General features: G+C 35.9%; 1 protein-coding gene across 3 annotated transcripts in view; it reads right to left on the bottom strand.

The window, feature by feature from the left end:
* NOX4 (NADPH oxidase 4) overlaps window positions 1-22,457 on the bottom strand; it is a 141,837-nt gene that overhangs the window by 37,334 nt on the left and 82,046 nt on the right. The gene's annotated exons all lie outside the window — the stretch shown is intronic.

The raw sequence follows: 22,457 nt of genomic DNA, 5'->3' as shown, positions 1-22,457 counted from the left end.
AATTTGTGGTATATTCACACAATAGAATATTCGTTGAAGTGAAACAATGAATTCAGTTACAAATAAAAACACAGTGAATCATATTAGTATGATGTTGAGTGAAAAAAATACCAGCAGATTACATATAGAAGAATATTATTTTTTGTTGAGTTAAAAACTAACTAAGCAATGTGTTATTTGTGTATGTTATATATGAAACAAAGAAAACCAGTGAAAAAAGGGATGATATACACAATTCAGGACAATGGTTACCTTTTAGAAGGAGTGAGGGGATGAAATAGGAGAAAAGCAAAAAGGCAGGTGAAAGAAATTGTTAATAAAGTCATATGTATTCATTATAGCATCATAAATCAGTGAATGAATGAATGAATGAGAGCCAGAAATTGTCCAATGATGACAGTGGGTCATGAACCAAGAATTTGATTAATGCAATTCTGTACTCATGAATTCATAATGAAGGAAAGAGGGAGAAAGGGAGGAAAAGAAAGAGGAAGAGAAAGAGACAGGGAGGGAAGAAGTGAGACAGGAAACAGAAAAGAAGAGAAAGAAAAAAAGGAGTGTGGAGAAAGGAAGAATCCTCAGTTCTACCTTGGAAATAGTTATAACGAAAAGCTATCTGCACTGATAGAGTAATCTATCACTCTAATACTGATCCCACATTTCTAGGATTAGATAGTCACTAGCTCTAGAGTCATCCCTAGGGAAGGCTTCCTTGATCCCTCCTCTTTCTTTCTTTCTTCCTGCCAAATCTGGAATAGATGGCCCTGCTGGGTACTCCTAGTACACTCTGTGCTACGCTCTCATAGAATCTATCATATTACATTTTTACTGTTATATACATTTGTCTATCCACCCCTCCCCCTCCTCCTAGTAGATGGGTATTGTGCCACCAGGATGCAGAACACTATCTGATACATATTAAGGTGTTAGATAAATATTTGTTGAAAGACTATTTCCGATTTCCATTTTTACTGGATACAGAAAACTGTTTGCCAAGGTTAACCTTAATGCCTTTTAGAAGAGCCCCACTGGTCATCGATCAACCATAAAAAGCCAGGGGACCTGTACTCTAGCCTTGACGGAGTGACACCATCAGGCTGAGAACAGAGTACAAAGCTGAAACGCTGCACTGCAGTAAATCCATCACTAGCAGAAGGTGAGCAATTTCCACAAAATACTGAAAATCTACACTTGATGATGACTCACCCTTTCCAGGCTACTGAATAGCCAGACATTAAACATTTGTGAGTACAGTGGTTACCAAGTATGGCTGAGAAGCAGGATGTGGATTTTATCCTCATATTTATTAAAATAGATCGAATCAGATGTTTAGCTGACCTCTACTCTACATTTTGTTTTCACCACTCTGACAGTTCTTACAATACGCTTGGAGAGGAACTAAGAAAATTCAAACAGAGGTGGCTGTACTCTACAGTCCACAAATCCAAGAAAGCATACTTTATTGTATTCTCCTTTAGGCACACTTACTCTTTAATTTGAGTTCATATTTTTAAAAATTAAATTCTATTATTAACTGATATGCTGCTATTTTTCATCAACAAAATTAATGACTATTTCAATGAATGACTAGTAAATTTTTCTGATGACATGACCCATGCTTTTCAGTCTACTTCCCAATTTATGTAGCATCCCATTAAATGAGTGATTTGCAGTGTTTCTCTTTTTCCTTCTTTTGCCCCCCATTTATGCCTTTCCTAAAATGGGTCTTGAAAAATAAAACCAAAACCCAACAGCAAATATGAACTTTACACATCAAGTAAAGAACTGTTCAATCAAACAGCTATATTAAATATGGTATATCCTTGGGTGCTGAAAATTAATATCAGTTAAAGTTTTACTGAATGTTTCCCAAACTGATTTAAATGCAAAGAAAAACCAGAATTACTAATAAAAATAACCATAATATAATACAGCTATAGATTATCCTTGCTTATATAATCATAAAATTCATTTGATTGTAAATCTGGAAGAAAATCTCTGGAGATGACATTATACTGATAGGACTAAAAAACAAACAAAAAACCGCCCCCTACACACACAGCAAAAGTAGCATATAAGAGATCATTTATTAAGCTACCCAAACTATGAAATCTATAATTAGTATTCCTACATCTGGAGCATCCTTTAATCTGAGTATCATAAATTCAAGGAATACCAAGTGAACATGAAGAATCTTGAGTAGCTAGCACGACTGTTAAAAAAAAAAAAAGTTCACATATACACAAACAGAAAATATACACAGTACCTTAAAACTGTCCTTTTAAAATTTTCTATTTTTATACCATATTTATAAATTCCTAAATGAGAATAATTAACTTTTTCCCATAAAAGTATAATGATTGCTTATTTTTTCTTTATGTGAATAAAAATAAATGATAAAAATTATCTTTAGAAAAGTCCAAGTAAATGAAAAATTGTTTCAAATGCTTACATTAATCCTTCTTTAGTCTCCTAAATTTCAGCTATTTAATTAGCATCCCATTCTTTATCTGATGCTAAGGAAAAGACCAAAATAAATTGATGTTTCCTTGTTAAATAGCAAAAATTTTAAAATAATGCTTCTTTTCTTAGAGTAAAATGTCACACCAGCTGATCTGCTTTCTCAGTAGGCCCAAAGTCTGTTTCTTAAGAAAATGGCAGTTATCCAAAAACTAGAGCTCAGTCCTTTCACAGGGCTTCTTAGAACAATTTCATTAAAGCCACTGAAAAGAACCAGAGGATTTTCTGCAAAGTGATATTTTGATGAGCTGACTAATGATGTGATAATGTCTGACCATAATTTTCTACCAGTAGGGGATATATCTTAATTAACACAAGCTTTTGTAGCCTTTCACCCACTGTTTCTTTCTCTCATTCAATGAACAAAAGGATTCTCAGGCAACCAGACCTGGATGACATGCTGCACACAATTACATTAATTTGGGTTCCCTGGACAACCAACTGTGAGACAATATACTTATTTATTTGAAAACAAAGATGAGAAAACTAAAATACTCTTTCCAATTTTAACAAACTTTTTTGTACATTTACTGTGACTCAAATTCTTTATTTTTCCTTTAGTGGAAAATAGGCAATCTGCAATCCTCCCCAACATGCAGAATGTAACAAAAGCAATAAAAATTTGCATAGCAACAACAAACAGTATGCATATATATTCTTGGAATGAGAAAAAATAAAGTCTTCTCTCTACCACTATAATAATAAGGAAGAAAAAAAGCAAAAAGCACAGTCAGCAGGTAGCCTCCAGCTGTCAGTTACATCAGAGTCTGCCTTAGGTGCAGGGGAAATGCCTTTCCCAGAACAGCTCAAATCCAGTGACTGAACAAGGCAGGGATAGTTTAGCTGTACACAGGCAACTCTGATGGGCAAAATTTCCTCCAAAACTTCCTGCCACTTTGGCTGAGGCTTCATAGAGACTACATGGTGGTTCAAGTTCTTCCTCTACCCAATTTCACTGCCTTCCTCTTCCCTTCACAGGTGTTGATCCGTAATAAGCATTTTATATTCACAAATTATTCTCAGAATCAGTTTCTGGTGAACCCAACCTGCAACAGGTGGGCTTGACAGACCTCCACTTTGTACTTAGAGCTCGCAACTAAGAGTTTGCATGCTGCGACTAAGAAGTCCGCATGCCGCAACTAAGAAGTCCGCATGCTGCAACTAAAGATCCTGCATGCCGCAACTAAGACCCGGTGCAGCCAAAATAAGTAAATAAAATAATTTATAAATAAATAAACATTTAAAAAAATTAAAAATAAAAGTAAATACTAAATTTATTTGTCTTTTTCAAGAAAGTTGGTGATGAACATGCAACTTGAACAAAGTGTTTGTATTTTGCCATCCATCCTGGAAGCCATAACAATTTCACTGAACACATGAAAACACTCAAATCTGTTGATAATGAATCAGCACCTACTTCAAAAGTTATTCATTATTTTATGAAAAGACTGGTCCAATGATGATAATTTAACACATAAATATGTAGAAGGTGCAGTAGGTGATCAATGTCATGAAAAAAAGGTAACTTGACAATAACTGGAATCCAGGCGGCTTGGTCTTTGTGCATAGTGCCAAGCTATTCATCAAAAGATAATAAAGCTATTTTAATTTTATAGAATTGCTCAAAAACTGACCATTAATACATGGGAAGGTGAGTTGGAGTGAGAAGAGATTATATTCGAAGTGTCCACAAACATCTTAAACTCTCTTACCCTCCTTCCACTGATTGTCTATCTCAACATTCTCTACTGCAAGGCAGAGTTTATCCCCCAAGGGTCTCTAACTTGTATTTTCATGTTAGGAGGAACAGGTACTTGTTTCATTTTTCTTTTTCTCTCCTAACTTTCCTTTCTATACTCAACTTCCTGTTCTTTCTTCTTGCTCTTTTTTTAAAAAATGAAACTTAATCCCTTCCAATGAAAATTCTTCTCTCTCACTTCTCTAGTCATTTTCTACCCACTCCATTTACTGTAACACAAAAACCCAATAATATCAATAGTTCCCAAAGACATCCTTTTCTTTGGAAAGGAAATTATACAGAAGAAAGTAAGCTGGTCAAGTCCATGTTCTGGTTAGTGAGGTAGGGACTGGAGGCGAGCTCTTCAAACACATACACTTTGACAACTTTTATACAAATACAAAAGAATGGGGTCTACCTATTGGAGTTAAAGAAGAAACAATGGCATGGATGAAGAGGTAAATTTAGGACCAACAATAAGACATGAGAAATGTTCCTTTTTACCTAGAAGTACAAAACACCAAGAGTAAATTATGAAAAAAAAAAATACAAAAGAGGAGAAAAAAACGAGATTATATTGATAAGGGGATTCTGACAGTGGCTAAGTGTATTTATTCAATTCATGCATTCTGGAATTAAGGTGGATTCAAAGACCCACTGGGCCTATGGTGATACAGACTAAAGCCAAAATTATTAACTTCCTATAAGACCTTACTGGTCTACTGTAGTAAGGTTTTGGTTCCTAAGAAAATGGTGTCACCTTAGAGTCAATGTTTAGTTCCCCCAAAGTTGAATATTTCTTTCACCCATGCACAGTCATCCTGCCAAATGGCTCCAAGCACCCTGCCAAATGGCTACAGGGTAAGAGGATCATTTAATAGTTTAATTTTTGACATGTAGAAGGGTTTTTTTCTCAAAGGGACTTAACCATCCCTTTATTAAAGGTGTTCACAATCTATGAACTGACTCAGATCTAGGAATTGGATGAAGGGCTGTGACTCTCTACTGAGATGATTCAGGTTATGCCTCTGTTTGCCAATCCTTGAGTTTTCTTTCCATTTGTACAAATCAAGTAAGACTTTACTAGGCTGTCCATCTACTTGAGTCCTAAGGACACCATGGTCAGTCAACATCAAAGATCTCAACAGGTCAATCCATTCTGATCACTGCTCTGGACATGCTGCCCATAATGGTAACCACACCCAGCTTGACTTTATCAGTTAAGTGCTGCCTCGTAACCCTTGCCTCTCAGGGACCTCATCATCTCCACTGAGTTCAAGGAGCCCAATGATAGCCTCTCTCGTTTGTCATTCTCAGCCTGCAAACTGTCACCATAGAGCTTTTCAAGAGTTCTATAATGCCTATCACCAATGTATTTCTCAAAGCTGTAGTGAAAGAATCGTTCATGGGCATTTAGTTAAGGGGTTGATAGCCATCATACATAATAAGTTCTCTTCAGCTTTCCAATCTCTCTAAGGTATTGGATAACTTCATCTACAATATATCTAAGAAGTCTATAAGCATATATACCAAAGAGTTAAGAATAAATATGGTTAAGGATTTGAGATGGAAGTTGAAAAGGCATTAACTTTTATTTTATCTGTATCTTGTTTGTATTTTAAAGAGAACTTATATAAGACTAATCATTTTTAAAAAGATAGATGTGTATACTATCACACACACACACACACGCCTTCAAGGGTACTTGTCATTTACATTCCCTACAGTACAACTTTTGTAACACTATCCACTCCTCTACCTCCTGAGGAAGACATAACACTGATGCAGGAACAGCATGCATGCATGCATACACACATACATGCTGCTTAAAAAAGAAGGTACAAATTAACATTTCCCATAATATTTAGGAAGTACTACTTAAATATACAAACAAAATTGGCGTATTTGAAAATATTTTTTTCAGCAAACATTTATGATCATGTACTAAAAATAAGGCACCAAGTTAGGTCCTCAATAAACTACAAGTCTAGTAAGGAAGACGTATGTGTTATCAAAAGAGATGTACACTGCAAATAAATAAGTGATAAACGTGTACTCTAATAGTCCTGAAGAATAGAACCACCAACTTTGCCTGGATACATCAGTAATAAAAAGCAAAAGAGGCAGAGAGGTTTTATAAAAAAGTGAAAGAAACCAAAAAGAAGTCCTTCTTATCCATGACGTTAGATGAAATGAATAATTTTGCTAGCATTTTTGCTGTCTTCTATATAATCAGTTAAAGCATCCTTTATTCATTTATTCACTCACTCAACAAACTTCCATTAAGTACCTATTATTTGTCACACACTATGAACAAAACAAATTGCAATTCTCAAGGGCAGCCCTGTTTATCACAAGGAAATGCCAGGACAACAAAAGAACTGCAATGCAATTACAGCCATGATGGGGCTCAGGGCAGGCTGCCCCAGAGTGTGCCACTTTGGCATGTGGATTATTCCAAGCTGAAGACAATCAAGGCCCAACAGATGCAAGAAGAGCTTCTTACCTCCCCCTTAACTACCTAAAAGAATTTAGATAACAGGCCTTACCAGGAAGAGAGGTATTACCAGCCATAACTTTTTACATCAGAAAGACTTATCTGCATGGCATGGGAAACATTTATTTACCAAACATTTGCTCTTCCCATCTTCCTGTGAATTGTCTTCCTCCCCTTTGAAGACCCCTACCTGCTTCTCCTTAGCTCAGCATGGCATATAAGCCTCAATTGCCTAACTGCCAAGAAGCCTCATCTCTTTGGGGTTCCCATACATACGAAATTAAATTTATTTTTCTTGTTAATCTGGCTAAGGTCAATTTAATTATTAGGCCAGCCAAAGAATCTAGAAGGGAAGAAGGAAAAAGTTTTCCTCCCCCTATCTACTTGAAAAAGATTTTAGAATGTAATTACAACATTACTTAAAGAGGGAAAGAAAAGCTGTTCTCCTAGGGATTCAAAGAAATTAATGGTTTGTCAAAATTTGGTGTTTTATTTTCCTTAGGAAAAGAAATATGTACACTAATCTTAGAAGAAACAAATTACTTCAAAAAATGAGAATTAAAGGGCAAACTTAGAGAGAAGTACATCCAAACCAACTAGAAAGATACGGAGTATAAATTTTCCTTTTCTGAAAAGTTTAAATCAAGTAAATGTTCTTTATTACCATGGTAACTCAGTATTGAATAACAATAGTTGCTATTTAAAATATTGCTTTCAAAGCAACATCAAAGGCATTCAAATTAATACTATTTTAGATAAATCAGAAAATCTAGCTGCAGAGCAAGAATATTTTCCTATTAAAGATATAGACAAATCTTCTGTTGATAAAATTCAAATGGAAACGGACTGAGATTTTAGAAGAAAAAAACAATCAGCTGCATGCTCTGGTTATATAAAACTACCTTCTCCACAAATATTAAGGCCAATATCAAAGGAATACAAAAAAACAGAATCTTATACTTGTGTTATCCAAGGGGGGAAAAAACAAGTCCACACTTGTAACTCAGAAGATAAGAACATAGAGCACAATATATACAACCAGAGCTAATAAATGAATACGAACACTAATAGGTGCTAGAAAGAAAACAAACATAAAAATCCCATATTTGGCATTTATCCTCCACAATATTCCCTGTGAGATTTTCTCAACTATCCCTCAATTAATCTGTTATCATTCCTACCCTATGTGGAATTAAATTATCCACATTTTAGGATATATTTCTCTGAAAAGAATTATACAGCCTTACATCAGCAATGAGCTGGTAAATGAGAAAATTATATCAATGCAACAGGTTGTAGGTGAGGAAACTAAAAACCACACTGCCTGACTGACTGGCCCAGGGCCATATGGCTAGCAAGAGGCAAAGAGATTTAAAAAGAAAACAAAAACAGAAACAAAAACAAACCCCCAAAACTCACAGTCAAGTGTTTTTTCCACTGCATTATATTGCCTCATTCTTGGGAGAGAAAATACTGTACTCCCTTTCCTGGCCTTCCCCCTCTCTTATTTTCTTCTTGCCTAAGGATTACATAATAAGAGAAAAACGCAGCAAGGTCGTATACAATCTGTGTGCCTCCACACCTGGTACTTTCAACAGTGTAAGGTCTGGAGGTAGGCCATGCAGTATTACACAAAGAAAAACTATTTAATGGATGCTTTTATTTTCAGAGCAAGCCCAGTGATAAAAGTCTATTCCTTTAATATTCATTATTCTAGTTCCTACTTGTTAAACATACTATTTAAAAAAAAATCAAAAAAATCAGCTTTTGAAAGAACTGCAAACAGACTTGTTGGCCTCTAAATACATCAATGAATCAATGTCTGTAACTGGCTTTCTTATAAAATATGAGTTCTATTGCCACTGAAGCTAAATACAGAAATTGACAGGGTGAAAAAAAAAAGAACAGAGGTTTAAGGAAGGTGAAAGCAAGTAACAGAGGCATTTTCAGTTGCACACATTATTGCTACTAAGCTTTCCACAATCTACCTCTTAAGGAGAATGTTTTCTTTTCATTTGTCACAGCAAATGCACTTTTTTGACAACGTTGGCGTTCAACAAAAGAAACACCTCAAAGTGATCAAGGCTCAGCTTGATATTAATTCAGTCCCTGCTTTCTGCACAAACTCAATACCCCCTGGGTGCATATTCAAGGAGGAATAGGCAATTTTATCCAAAGAAACTGGAGGGTTTTTTAATGTTTTTATGAAGTTCTAACCTAAAACCCTGGGCAAACAAAATTACTGGCATGAAATACAGGGTCCTTTGAAACCTATCAAAACCAACCTTCCAGTGGGAATCTTCTCTGTTCTTAAATACAGGACCTCCTGGTCAAAGACCAAGTCTATGAAATGATGCATTAGGGAAGAGCAACAAGCAAATATATGAATTCACTTCCTTCATGAGATTGTTTCATTGGGTAAATTTGAGTTTCCCCCCTTCTCTCTGGCTTTTTTATTGCATGTGCATTCTCGATGCCAGGACTGCTTGTCCTTCTTTTAACCAAATCCTATCCAAGATTTCAGGACCAACTAAGATTCCCATTCCTTGAAGAGGCCTGCACAAACTATGCCTACCAGTGATAACCTTTGTTTTTATTTTCAGCATAATAAGGTTAGGTACTGGAGCAGAGATTCTTAATCTCCTGTGGACTATACAATGAAGTCTAATTTGTTTGGCTGGGTGTTGAATATTCTTTAAACAACTGGCTCCTACATATCTCTGCGGCCTTATCTCCTAATATTTCTAACTATGAATTCTAAGCTCAGCTGCATTAACATCTTATTGTTTGCTATGACATCATGCCTTTTATGGCAATGTGTTCTTTCTTCCAACAATGTCCTTTTCTGCATAGAAAGCTCCTACTTTAACCTCTGTGTTCCAGCCCAAATGCACCTCATCATGCCCACATAAATTTTCTGATTTCCTAAGGCAGAATAAGTTAAATCCTCTTAAAGAACCCTAGTTATATATCCATGAGAGAAAATGTCAATATTTTGCATCCTCACCAGCAATAGATACTATCAATAAAGAAAATCTTTGTTAATTGATAGATGAAATATGGTATTACAGTTATTCTAATTAACATTTATTTGAATATTATTATGATCTACTCTGTTCACATAGTTTATCCATTTCTTTTTGCAGCTTACTTCTTATTGAACTAAACAAGCTCTTTATATATTGAAGGTTTTAGTGTGTATTTACTATAAATTTTTTTTGGTTCAATTTCCTTTTATTTTTTGGCATGATTTTAAAATTTTTATGTAGTTAAATCTACTTACTTTTCTCTGTGAATTCTTCCACAATAGAATGCTCTTTCAGATGGAGAGTTTAATTTCTATATTTTCTTCTGATGCCTTTACAGATTAACATTTTTATGTTAAAGCACTTAACCTATCTGGAAGTAATGTCGTCTGAAGTAAAGATTTAATTTTTTTAAACAGTTAAGTGCCAAATGCTTTAACTATTTACAAACTAACACTTCATATTGATTTACGGAGCTTCCTTTATCATATGATATATATTTTCATGTATCAAAGGGTCTGCTTCTAGGCTATTTTCCTTTGTTAATATATTTCTTGTCACTTTTGCTCTAGTGCCACAGTGCTTAAACTTCTTGAACTTTATAGGAGGCAGTGTAGTAAATTATAAATTAGCACATCCTTTAGCATAATATGAGCCTGAGTTCAAATCTCAGCTCATCCACTTAATAGCTTCATGTTCCTAGGCATATTATTTAGCCTTGTAAATTCTTAGCTTGTTTGTAAAATTCATTTCACTTTATAACATGTTTAAATAGAGCCAGTCCTATCTTGTTATTCAAATTTTTCTAGATTTTCTTGTTACTCATTTTTAATTGTTTTCTTATTCAGTTTGTTTATGTAAAACTTCAAGTGCTGTCAAAACTTGAGTTGAGATCAAGGTATCAATTATCTTGTGTTTAGAGGTTAAATTTATTTTAATAAAAGTTGCAAATCAGTGGCTTAATCTTAAAAAAAAAATAGTCCTTCCAATGGTTGACATATTTGGCTATTTATTGACCTCTTTCACCTTATAAATTTATTTTTCCCTTCTGAATATTTATAGTAGTTTGTTTTCTAAGAACTAGGGGAAATTGTGCCAAGGAGACAAAAAGTGAAGACAGATGGATTTGTTTTCAGATATTCATGTGAGCCAGTAAACGTGGTTGAAAAAGTAAAAAAAAAAAAATATTATTTTTCTTCAAATAATATTTGAAGTTTTCTTCGAATAATATTATTTTTGATCTTGAGTTCTGATTTTAATTGAAATTATATTAAGGCTGTAAATTATTTTGGGAAGAATTAAGAGTTTTAAATATTTTGCCTTTATATCTAGAAAAACTGCATGTCCCTTTCAACTTTTCTATTCTTTAAAAAAAATCTTTAATTTTCTTTACATCACTTGATTCTCAGTTCTCACTGAAGTTATATCATTTCTTTTTCCTCTGTGACTTCCTCTTAATGTGGAAAAATAGTGAACACCAAATGGATGCCTTTGATAGGCTTAGGAAATTTTTTCTTAGAAGTTTACATCATACAGGCCAAGTCCTCAAATAAATAAATAAATAATAAATACAATTAAGAACTTCTTTTTAAAGGATGATTTGAAAAATATTGCCTCTGTTTCTGCTCTGTGGAAGAAACAAGAATAGGAATATTTATTTATGTAAATTGATTCCCAGGCCTAAAAAAAGAGAAAAAGATAAATTCTCATTTCTGTTGAGTTTGCATCTTAACCTTGTTTGTCTTTTCCACTATGTTCGCTGCAAACTCTGGAAGTCTGTATGGTTGAGTACTATATCTCAACCAGCAAGGACACGACATTCCAAACCACCACTGAACAGTCCACCATGCTAGCAGCAGCAAAAGGTTTTCACTGTTATTGTGAAATTTTAATGTCAGAGGAATACGTCACAAATAAGAAGAAGGGGCTGGGCGAAGAAAGGATGACAAATCACTTGACTCTTCCTGAAGGACAGTCTAACTCTTAAAATGTATTTTCTTATTTGCTCCAATCAGAGGCATAACTTTCTGCTAGATATTGTCATTGAAAATATTGGGATATGCCAAGTTTTCTATGTGGACCTTCTTGGCTTTCCCTTCCTTCTAACTATGTGGGTAGCCACATCTCAAGACATTTTACTAGTTTCTCAATACAGTGCCAACAAAAAATAAGATTGCCTTCTATTTTTAAGCTCTTCATCACTCTACGACAGACCATTTTAACTTTTCACTTTATTATCTATCCAAAGTACATTTCTTGGTGTTCCCTAGCATTCCATGTCCATAATTTGTCACCTCCAAATTTTCTCAAAATCTCATTTCATGGAAGAGTTTAGTTTTTCCATTCTATTTATATTTGTTTATGAAATCCCACCCTTCTTCTCTGTTAAAGTTCAAAAATCATAATAAGAGCAATAGCATTTTTACTAGACTCTATTCCCAAAGTTCCCTTACTTGATTGCCTTTGAATCCGTGGAAGATAAGTATATTCCTTTGGGATTAACATACTTAATGTCTTAGGTGTGTTCATTTGGACGACCCTAAAGAACACTGTCTGTGTGATTATAATCCATTAAGTTACAATTTTGCTTTAAAAATTACAATTTGTTTAGAACACAGGAACTATATTCGTTTAGCTTCCTTTATAAAGTGCTTAGCAATCGCATCAAACAAATGAGTACTTAAAAATGTTCCTCATGATAATGATAATGGCACAGAATCCTTGTCTTTTTGGCTTTGGAATTATTTAGTCCGTTACCACCAGACTAGCTTGGCAAAATGACCTATTCTTTCTTGACCACCCAGTACATTATTGTCATATTTTTGACATTGCTTAAGAAATTATGTTACCAAGAAAATTCCTCACTATTCTTTTTTTTTGTTTTTTGGCTGCACGGGAGGTGGGATCTTAGTTCCCTGACCAGGGATTGAACCTGTGCCCCCTGCAGTGGAAGCATGGAGTCTTAACCACTGGACCACCAGGGAAGTCCATCACTATTCTTATTTTCCTTAATATTATATAGTAAATCAAGCAGAAAATAGTAGGTAACAGAGAATCCAAACTTAGGAACAAACAGTTCATAATAAAAACATAACAATCCATGCAAAAAAACCACTTTGCTATAATAACTCTACTTCCAGGTCCAGAAATTATATTATTTGCTTATTTTCAAAAATAAGAAGTAAAACCTTTTATTGGATAAAAACCCCCAAATTTTGTATTTTCCCTATCTTTGGTGTTGTAAGATAACTGAACTAGAATAAAACTTAATTAGTAGTGAATTCCAATCACTTACTAAGCAATCTCTATATTTTCTGTGGCATTATAAGTGAACTATCATCTACTAAAAAATGACAGCATAGATTTCATGTTCATAAACCAAGAAACCAAGGGGAAAACAATTTATCCTCTCTCCTGAGAAAAGATGGGCATTTATATGGTAATACAAATTTCTCATTTCCCTGATAGAAAAATTTCCTTGACTTCTGAGACTATGAAATATGCAATTTAACCACAGCTCATATTTATTGAATGATTTATTATATTATGATAGCAAATGAGTTATGTTAAATTCCATTATATTAGCTAATTGATGGTCCTCAATGATTTCCACATAGACTTACATGGCGCTAGAGTTATAGTGTTTCATTATACAAATAATACATACTTGAGGACATAATATGTTAATAGATACTTCAGGGCATAATATGTTAATCTTCACCCTGCCCTAGGTAAATAGATATCTATCTATTTACCTAGATAGATACACAAGTAATTGCATATGTATTTGCTACTCATCACCCCCTGCTAATAAAAGGACAGATCGATATAAATTCAATCCCTATCAGAGTTCTGGGGCAATTTAGAAATAAGAAGAATTTAGAAATAGGCCCATTTGCTATGTGCTTCTCTTTGTACACTAACTCTCTCTACTTACTGGTCTCCACTTTACTCAGTAATTCACAGCAACCTCTATCATCCTCAAACCTCTTCTCTGCATTTTCCCAAAAAGGTGGTTTTTATCAAGTTAGCAGTGATGCCCTCCCACAGTTATTGTTCAGTCCTACTTCTTTGGTCACCATAGACCATTCCCTCCACAGAACTTTTTATCTCCTCAGCTTCCTTGATGCTAAGACAATCCTTTAATTTGGTGTCTTTGTTTCTAACCTGGTCTTTCTCCTTTCCAATCTGTATAAAAAACCAGCAGGGGCACCCATATAAAGTACAAATTTGATTTCAGTTCCTGTTTTAAACCCTTCAATTTTTCACCAACATCTTTAGGAAAAAAGACCAAGCTTCTTAGTAATTTCTACAAGCTCCTCCATAACATGACCTCTGGATACCGTCCCAGCCTGCCTTCCAACAGCATGACATTTTCCTGACTTTCCATGATAATCCACCCCTCTGTGCTATTAGTCAAGCTATTTTTCTCCCTAGAAAAATCTCCCACTCTAGACAAGTCCTATTTTTCCATTACACTCACTTTGGCCCAGAAAGCCTCCCAAATCTCCCTCCCAATGCATCTGCATCCTCCATTTTGGTGAATACAGTATGACATTATGTATCTGACCCCTGCCCCACTTACTGGTGATTTTCACAAAGCAGAGGATACACCTTCTTGCTTGCCTACCTGCCTTCTCCCCTTCCTTCCTTCCTCTCTCCCTCCCTTCCTCTCTTCACTTAACAAATATTTACATTTATTAGGAACAACAATTTTAATGGACCCTTGAGTACAACGGTGAGCAAAAGAGATACAGGTCTCTATCATGATAATGCTTAGAGTATATCGAAGAAAACTTGTCACACCCATGATCACACTTTGAATATATAGTTACCAATGGAGATAAGTGCTCTCAAAAACAGAAATACAGTGACGGCAGCATATAAGAAACAACACCCAAAACTGAGGTGTCCAGAAGGCTTCTCAGATGAAGTGGCTCCTGGGCTATGATTTAAAGATGCTAGGTACCTACGTGGGTAGGGGTGGGAAGAAGTGGTGGAGAGTATTACGAGTATATGGATCATGATATATATATGGTGGGAGGTAACAAGGGAAACAAAAGGAACAGAAAAGCCAAGGTGCTCTTGTGCAGAGAAGAAAAAACTGAATCAAGATAAGAGTAGGTCAGGGTCCAAGCAGGGATGCTTTTCTAGGCCACTGTAAGGGTTTTTTGCTTTATCCGAGGAGCAATGGAAAGCTATTAATGTGTTTGAGGCAAAAGCAGTGACTTCATTGGATTCATGCTTCGAAGTTTCTATGGTTACAGTGCAGAGAATAGATTGGAAGTGACAACTATAGTGAATTTAATCAGGAGTGGACCAATGCTGGTTAAATCCAACTCCCCACCTGCTCAATAGCTAATCTGAAGAAGTGGACCATGCCAGGAAAAAACTCACAATTATTCTGACTTCTCTCACTTTAAATTTTGGACCACATATCCCAGTAGGACTCTTGGCACAACTCAGAAAGGCCATCATGCTTCACTCATGAATTTACTATTTAAAATGATACATTACACTTTCTTCCTTCTCCTCAAAATTCAAAGTACTTCTCCCCTTCCTCATTCTCAGTGAAAACCTTACTATTTATTTCACTAAGAACACAGAATGAGGGACTTCCCTGATAGCGCAGTGGTTAAGAATCCACCTGCCAAAACAGGGGACACGGGTTCCAGCCCTGGTCCAGGAAGATCCCACATGCCGCAGAACAGCTAAGCCCGTGCGCCACAACTTCTGAGTCCGCGTGCCACAACTACTGAAGCCTGCGCACCTAGAGCCCGTGCTCTGCAACAAGAGAAGCCACCGCAATGAGAAGCCTGTGCACCGCAACGGAGAGTAGCCCCTTCTTGCCTCAACAAGAGAAAGCCCGCACACAGCAACTAAGACCCAACGCAGCCAAAACTAAATAAATAAATCAATTTATTAAAAAAAAAAAGAAGAAGAAGGAATCAGAAGACAAATCCCATTCTTCTCACTCCAAGTCCACCAACCAATCAGTAGCCATGCTCTATAACCATCTTCTCTTGTCTTCCTATAAAGCATGAACTGCCCAGCTGCCTTACCTGAGGTCAACTCCTCCACTTGTACATTGTAATCTAGTCCTTCTGGAACCCATTAGGAGACCCTCATGGGCTTTGCTCCTATAATTATAACCTCTATCTCTCCAGCATTATCAATGTTTCCATCTCTACTTTAATCTTATTATTCATATTGTCCTTAGCCATATATAAACATAATAGTTCACATTAAATATATAAGTGTATATATAAAAATATATAAAATACATGTATATATTTATTTTATATGTACTCCAAACTCATATGTGCCTTGTCCCTATATCCTCCGTCCCTTCAACTACTGCCCTATTTCTTTACTTCATTTTATATCCCAACTCCTTAGAATTTGTCCAGAGGTATTTTGGCAAATATTTAATAGATGGGTCTTTAAAAAATGTTTTTAATCCCTACCTTATGGTGTTTGTCAATTTCTATGGAATGAATACTCACATTGTGGATGATTTAAAGCTATCAAACTTGACTTCACTGAACGCAGAGTTGGAAAATAAGCACCCTATAACCCAGTGAGCTCATAGGAGCTGGCCCCAACACACTGGATTTATCTATACTTACCATCTCCAGTTCTTCTCTTACTATTATTATCTCTTGAACCCACCTCAATCAGGCTTCTGTTCCCAGCACTCCACTAAAAACACGGTTCCTAAGGTCATTAATTCAGCCTTCATTTTACTCCGATTTTCAGCAGCATTTGTTTCAACTGGTCCATTCCTCATTTTTGAAACACTGTCCTGTGGTGTCCAGGACTCAGACTTGCCTGGTTCTCCTTTTACCTTAGTGGCCACTCCTTCTTAGTCACCTTTGCTGAGCTCTACATGTTGAAATGCCTCAGGACTCAGTCCTCTGTTAGATTTCTTCTCTATCTATACACATTTCTTAAACTAGTTACTCTTGATGGAAGAATACCACCTCTTAGGGGGACTTTTGAGAGCTTGTGGAGGCAATTTGGTTCTCACAATGATGATGAGAAGTTACTGATGGTTAGAGAGTAGCGGTCAGAGACAGCAGACATCCTGCAATTTGTGGAGAATACTGTGCAACAAGAAATTGTCTCACTCCCCATATGCTTTTCAAATGACTTTCTGGACATTCATGTACATGAAAAACTCATTTATAATTATAAAAAATGCAAAGTTTTTGCATGATTTAAATATGCACTGGAATTTCTGGGATTGCAACTACCCTGTAAACTAAATATTATTGTACTCTATTGTGTCTAGAACTTAACCAAAAGATGTTCACCATTTTGGAAAAGCACATCATAAAAGAACTGGGGCTCACAGTATTTGACTTGCATTGGGAGCCTGCATTTAGAACTGTTTTATTCATGATGATTCTGTATATGGGTACAAGTCACCTATTTCTTATGACTTCTAGTGTAGTCATGCTTAAGAATTTAAATATTGAATGTAAATCATTTACTATAAATTATTTACATAGCTCCTTTATACTAAGGTATATTGATTTTTTATAAATCATTTGTGTATATAATACCGGTAAATTGAATTTTAAGAATGTAAAGTGGGCATATAAAATGTTATAAAACAAGGTGTTGGATCTTACACGATTGAGAATTACTGCCCTAGGTGATCCTGTCCAGCTTCAAGGATTTAAATCCATGAAGATACTAATGATTCCCAAGTTTAGATCTCTAGTTTAGACCTCTCAAATTTAAAATGTACAAAACTGAACTTTGAATGTCTACTCTTGTCCCCCCAGTATGCCACAGTGTTCTATATCTCAATAAGCAGCAACACCGTCCACTTACTTACTGAAACTAAAATCCTTGGAGTTATCTTTGATTCCTAACTTTTTTACACTCCACCTCCAATGCGTCCACAAAACCGGTCAGATACACCTTCAAAATACATCCACTTCTCAAGACCTAGTCTCTGTCACCCTATGCGTAACTAGCATTTCCTCTTGTCTAGACATCAGCAAGAGCTTCTCAACTTATCTCCCGATTTCCACTCTTGACCCCCCAACATATTCTCTACATAGCTGCCAGAATTACCATTTTAAAATATGAGTCATTCCCTAATCAAAATCCTCCAATGGTTCTCCATAACATTTATAATAAAATTGAAGTCTGCAAATGCCTATCATATCTGGTCCACGGGTATTTCTCAGACTTTATTCCCTATAACATTTCCACTTAGTTCCAGCAACACTGCACTTCTTACTGGTCCTTGAACGTAAACATTTGACTGCTTCAGGACTTTTACACTTTCTCTTATCTTTCCCATATATCACTCCTCTCAGTGATTCAATGCTTTGTTCAGAGAGGATTTGCTGACCTTCTAAGTCTGGGTCCAGCCAAAACCAGGAAGGGCTCCATATGATTTAATTGAAAGGAATTTGATATAAGGAACTCAGGTGAGGTAAGAATTGGGAAGCTATATTAAAGATAGGGGAGAAATCCAAAGAGTAGCAGGAAGCTACTACCATCCATACAAGCTAGTGGGATATAGGGTGTAGGTGAGGCTACCAGAACCCATAAACCAGGCCCATAAGGCAGAAGATAGAACCACCACTGAGGCGAGGCATCTCAAAATGATGATACACCTCCCCCTTCACCAAAAAAGTTTGACCTGTTTTTTTTTTTTGATCTGTTTTCTACAGTGCTCAGAAGTATCCCCTTTTCCTCCTTCTCCCTAAACTCAGTATTTTTTTTTTGAAACAACAAAGCAAACAAACAAAACACACACACACACACACACACACACAACCCTTGGGTTGGCAAACACTAGGTAGTATATATTAGAACAAAATGGCTAATCATTCAAATGTAGACTTCAAAATCATGCCTTTTATCTCAATCAGATTAAAATCCAAGTCCTCCTGTAACCCACAGAGTCTGATCCCCAACTCCCCTCTCTGATCTCATTTCCCACTACTATCTCCCTTCACTGACTGTATTCCAGCCCCACTGGGATCCTTGCAGTTCCCTGACTATCCAAAGTTACCCTCACCTCAGGGACTTTGCACTTACTGTTTCCTTTGCCTAAACACACTTCTTCCTGAAATCCACCTGATTTATTCCCTCATCTACTTACATGTCTGTTCAGAAAGTCCATAATTAAATACCTTATCTAAATAGCACTACCACCCTTCATCATTCTTACCTCCCTTACCTTTATTTTTCTTCATAGCACTCATCACTATGTAACACACTATGTATTGACTTGTTTTTTTGTTTCTTGGAGGTCTCTACTGGCTAGAACACAGCATTGGTCAGTGCTGTATCTCCAGAGACTAGTGCAGTGTCTGGAGTAAATGCTTAATAAATATTTGATTATTACCCAAAATTACACATAGTTTAAATGTTATCTTCCACAAATATGACCATTATAATTTGCTAGTCATAGAAACAACAACAACAACAACAAGAAGTGTATTTCAGGTCACTACAGGTCTCTTCTTTTGGCTGCTTCATTTGCTTCTTGGGTACTCTACAGCTCGGTGTAGCTGATTAGTCTTACATTAGACCCATGAGGTGGTATTAAACCTGTTCTTTACACGTGCCCAGGGAGAACATATTTCAGGGAAGAAATAGTGACTGTAAAATATCTCTCAGTCAGTTTAGAGAAGTAAACCTTTGATACTCAACTTCTTAAGCATCTCTTTGGTATTTTCTATACTTATTACTCTTAATACTGAGTAATACTTAATAATCAATTCTTTTAGAATAAAAACCCAATAATCCTTGATTTCAGCAATGATATTCCCAATTTCCCTTTCATAATTATAATTCCATTTTTTTAAGACAGCTAAAACGTCTTTTGAACTAAAGTGCCAGACAGTGGCAGAACTATTTAGTGGTTCTCTATATGAATGCCTGACATTTTTTTCCAAATCAACAAATATTTAAAGTCAACAACCAAGAAAGTCTATTAATTGAAAAGCATCTAACTGGAACTGAACTCTCCGAAGAGAATGATCTTGTTTCTCCCTCAATGGCACTGTATATTAAATAAAAGGATAAAATTAAAACCATTAAGTGTTCCTAATAGAGAAGGTTGAAATAAATGATGAGATAATCAGATAAGCATTTATTTTAATGAGCCACTGACAATAGAAAATAACTTTATGAAGAAACTCAGTAGCAATAGCTAGTAATAAGCCATGATGGGGCTCCGGGTCCCCATCGCTGTGCAGCAGCCAGGTGGTGCCAGGGATTTGGATGTCCGTGTCTTTGGGGGACCATTACTTCGCCTGCCACGTGTTTTATCTTCTTCAGTGTACTTGAAAATTGGCAGTAATTGGAAGATTACTAAGAAGATGTCCATGTCACGCAAACTTCAGACAAGCATGTAGGTGAAGCCAGTGACTAACATTTATAAGTGCATGTGTGGCTGAGAATGCTAGTGGTCTGCATTGGGAGGATTATAGATCTTGTGTATGTGTATGCTTCTTTCTGTGAGTTTGTCTATATATCTATGCTTTTACCATTTTACCTAGTGTTCTGTTTGTCCAGGTTTTTTTTTTTTTTTTAGTACAATTTTTAGCGCTTGTTATCATTGGTGGATTTGTTTTTTGGGTTGTTGCTCTCTTCTTTCTTACTTACTTTTTTTATTAATTTTTAAATTTTATTTTTAACATTTTTTATTTTAATAACTTTAAATTTTATTCTGTTTTATTTTATTTTCTTCTTCTTTCTTTCTTTTTTTCTCCCTTTTCTTCTGAGCCGGGTGCTTGACAGGGTCTTGGTGCTCTGGCCGGGTGTCAGGCCTGTGCCTCTGAGGTGGGAGAGCTGAGTTCGGGACATTGGTCCACCAGAGACCTCCTGGCTCCATGTAATATCAAATGGCAAAAGATCTCCCAGAGAGCTCCATCTCAACGCTAAGACCCAGCTCCACTCAACGACCAGCAAGCTACACTGCTGGACACCCTATGCCAAACAATTAGCAAGACAGGAACACAACCCCACCTATTAGCAGAGAGGTTGCCTAAAATCATAATAAGGTCACAGACACCCCTTAAGCAAAATGAGAAGACATAGACACACAGCAGATGAAGGAGCAAGGCAAAAACCCGCCAGACCAAACAAATGAAGAGGAAATAGGCAGTCTACCTGAAAAGAATTGAGTAATGATAGTAAAGATGATCCAAAATCTTGGAAATAGAATGGAGAAAATACAAGAAACATTTAACAAGGACCTAGAAGAATTAAGAGCAAACATACAATGATGAACAACACAATAAATGAAATTTAAAATTCTGTAGAAGGAATCAATAGCAGAATAACTGAGGCAGAAGAACAGATAAGGGACATGGAAGATAAAAGAGTGGAAATAAATACTGCAGAGCAGAATAAAGAAAAAAGAATGAAAAGAATTAACGACAGTCTAAGAGACCTCTGGGAAAACATTAAACACACCAACATTCGAATTATAGGGGTTCCAGAAGAAGAAGAGAAAAAGAAAGGGACTGAGAAAATATTTGAAGAGATTATAGTTGAAAACTTCCCTAATATGGGAAAGGAAATAGTCAATCAAGTCCAGGGGGGACAGAGAGTCCCATACAGGATAAATCCAAGGAGAAACACGCCATGACACATATTAATCAAACTATCAAAAATTAAATACAAAGAAAAAATATTAAAAGCAGCAAGGGAAAAGCAACAAATAACATACAAGGGAACTCCCATAAGGTTAACAGCTGATCTTTCAGCAGAAACTCTGCAAGCCAGAAGGGAGTGGCATGACATATTTAAAGTGATGAAAGGGAAAAACCTACAACCAAGATTACTCTACCCAGCAAGAATCTCATTCAGATTCGACGGAGAAATTAAAACCTTTACAGACAAGCAAAAGCTAAGAGAATTCAGCACCACCAAACCAGCTTTACAACAAATGCTAAAGGAACTTTTCTAGATGGGAAACACAAGAGAAGGAAAAGGCCTACAATAACAAATCCAAAACAATTAAGAAAATGGTAATAGGAACATACATATCAATAACCACCTTAAATGTAAATGGATTAAATGCTCCAACCAAAATGAATAAACTGGCTGAATGCATACAAAAACAAGACCCGTATATATGCTGTCTACAAGAGACCCACTTCAGGCCTAGGGACACATAGAGACTGAATGTGAGGGGATAGAAAAAAATATTCCATGCAAATGGAAATCAAAAGAAAGCTGGAGTAGCAGTTCTCATATCAGACAAAATTGACTTTAAAATAAAGACTATTACAAGAGACAAAGAAGGACACTACATAATGATCAAGGGCTCAAACCAAGAAGAAGATATAACAATTGTAAATATTTATGCACCCAACATAGGAGCACCTCAATACATAAGGCAAATGCTAACAGTCATAAAAGGGGAAATTGACAGTAACACAATCATAGTAGGGGACTTTAACACCCCACTTTCACCAATGGACAGATCATCCAAAATGAAAATAAATAAGGAAACACAAGCTTTAAATGATACATTTAACAAGATGGACTTAATTGATATTTATAGGACATTCCATCCCAAAACAACAAAATACACTTTCTTCTCAAGTGCTCATGGAACATCCTCGAGGATAGATCATATCTGGGGTCACAAATCAAGCCTTGGTAAATTTAAGAAAATTGAAATCGTATC

The sequence above is a fragment of the Eubalaena glacialis genome, chromosome 10 (assembly GCF_028564815.1).
Source record: "Eubalaena glacialis isolate mEubGla1 chromosome 10, mEubGla1.1.hap2.+ XY, whole genome shotgun sequence".
Lineage (NCBI taxonomy): Eukaryota > Metazoa > Chordata > Mammalia > Artiodactyla > Balaenidae > Eubalaena > Eubalaena glacialis.
The sequence above is the reverse complement of the archived record's forward strand: the minus strand, read 5'-3'. Positions and strand labels throughout refer to the sequence as shown.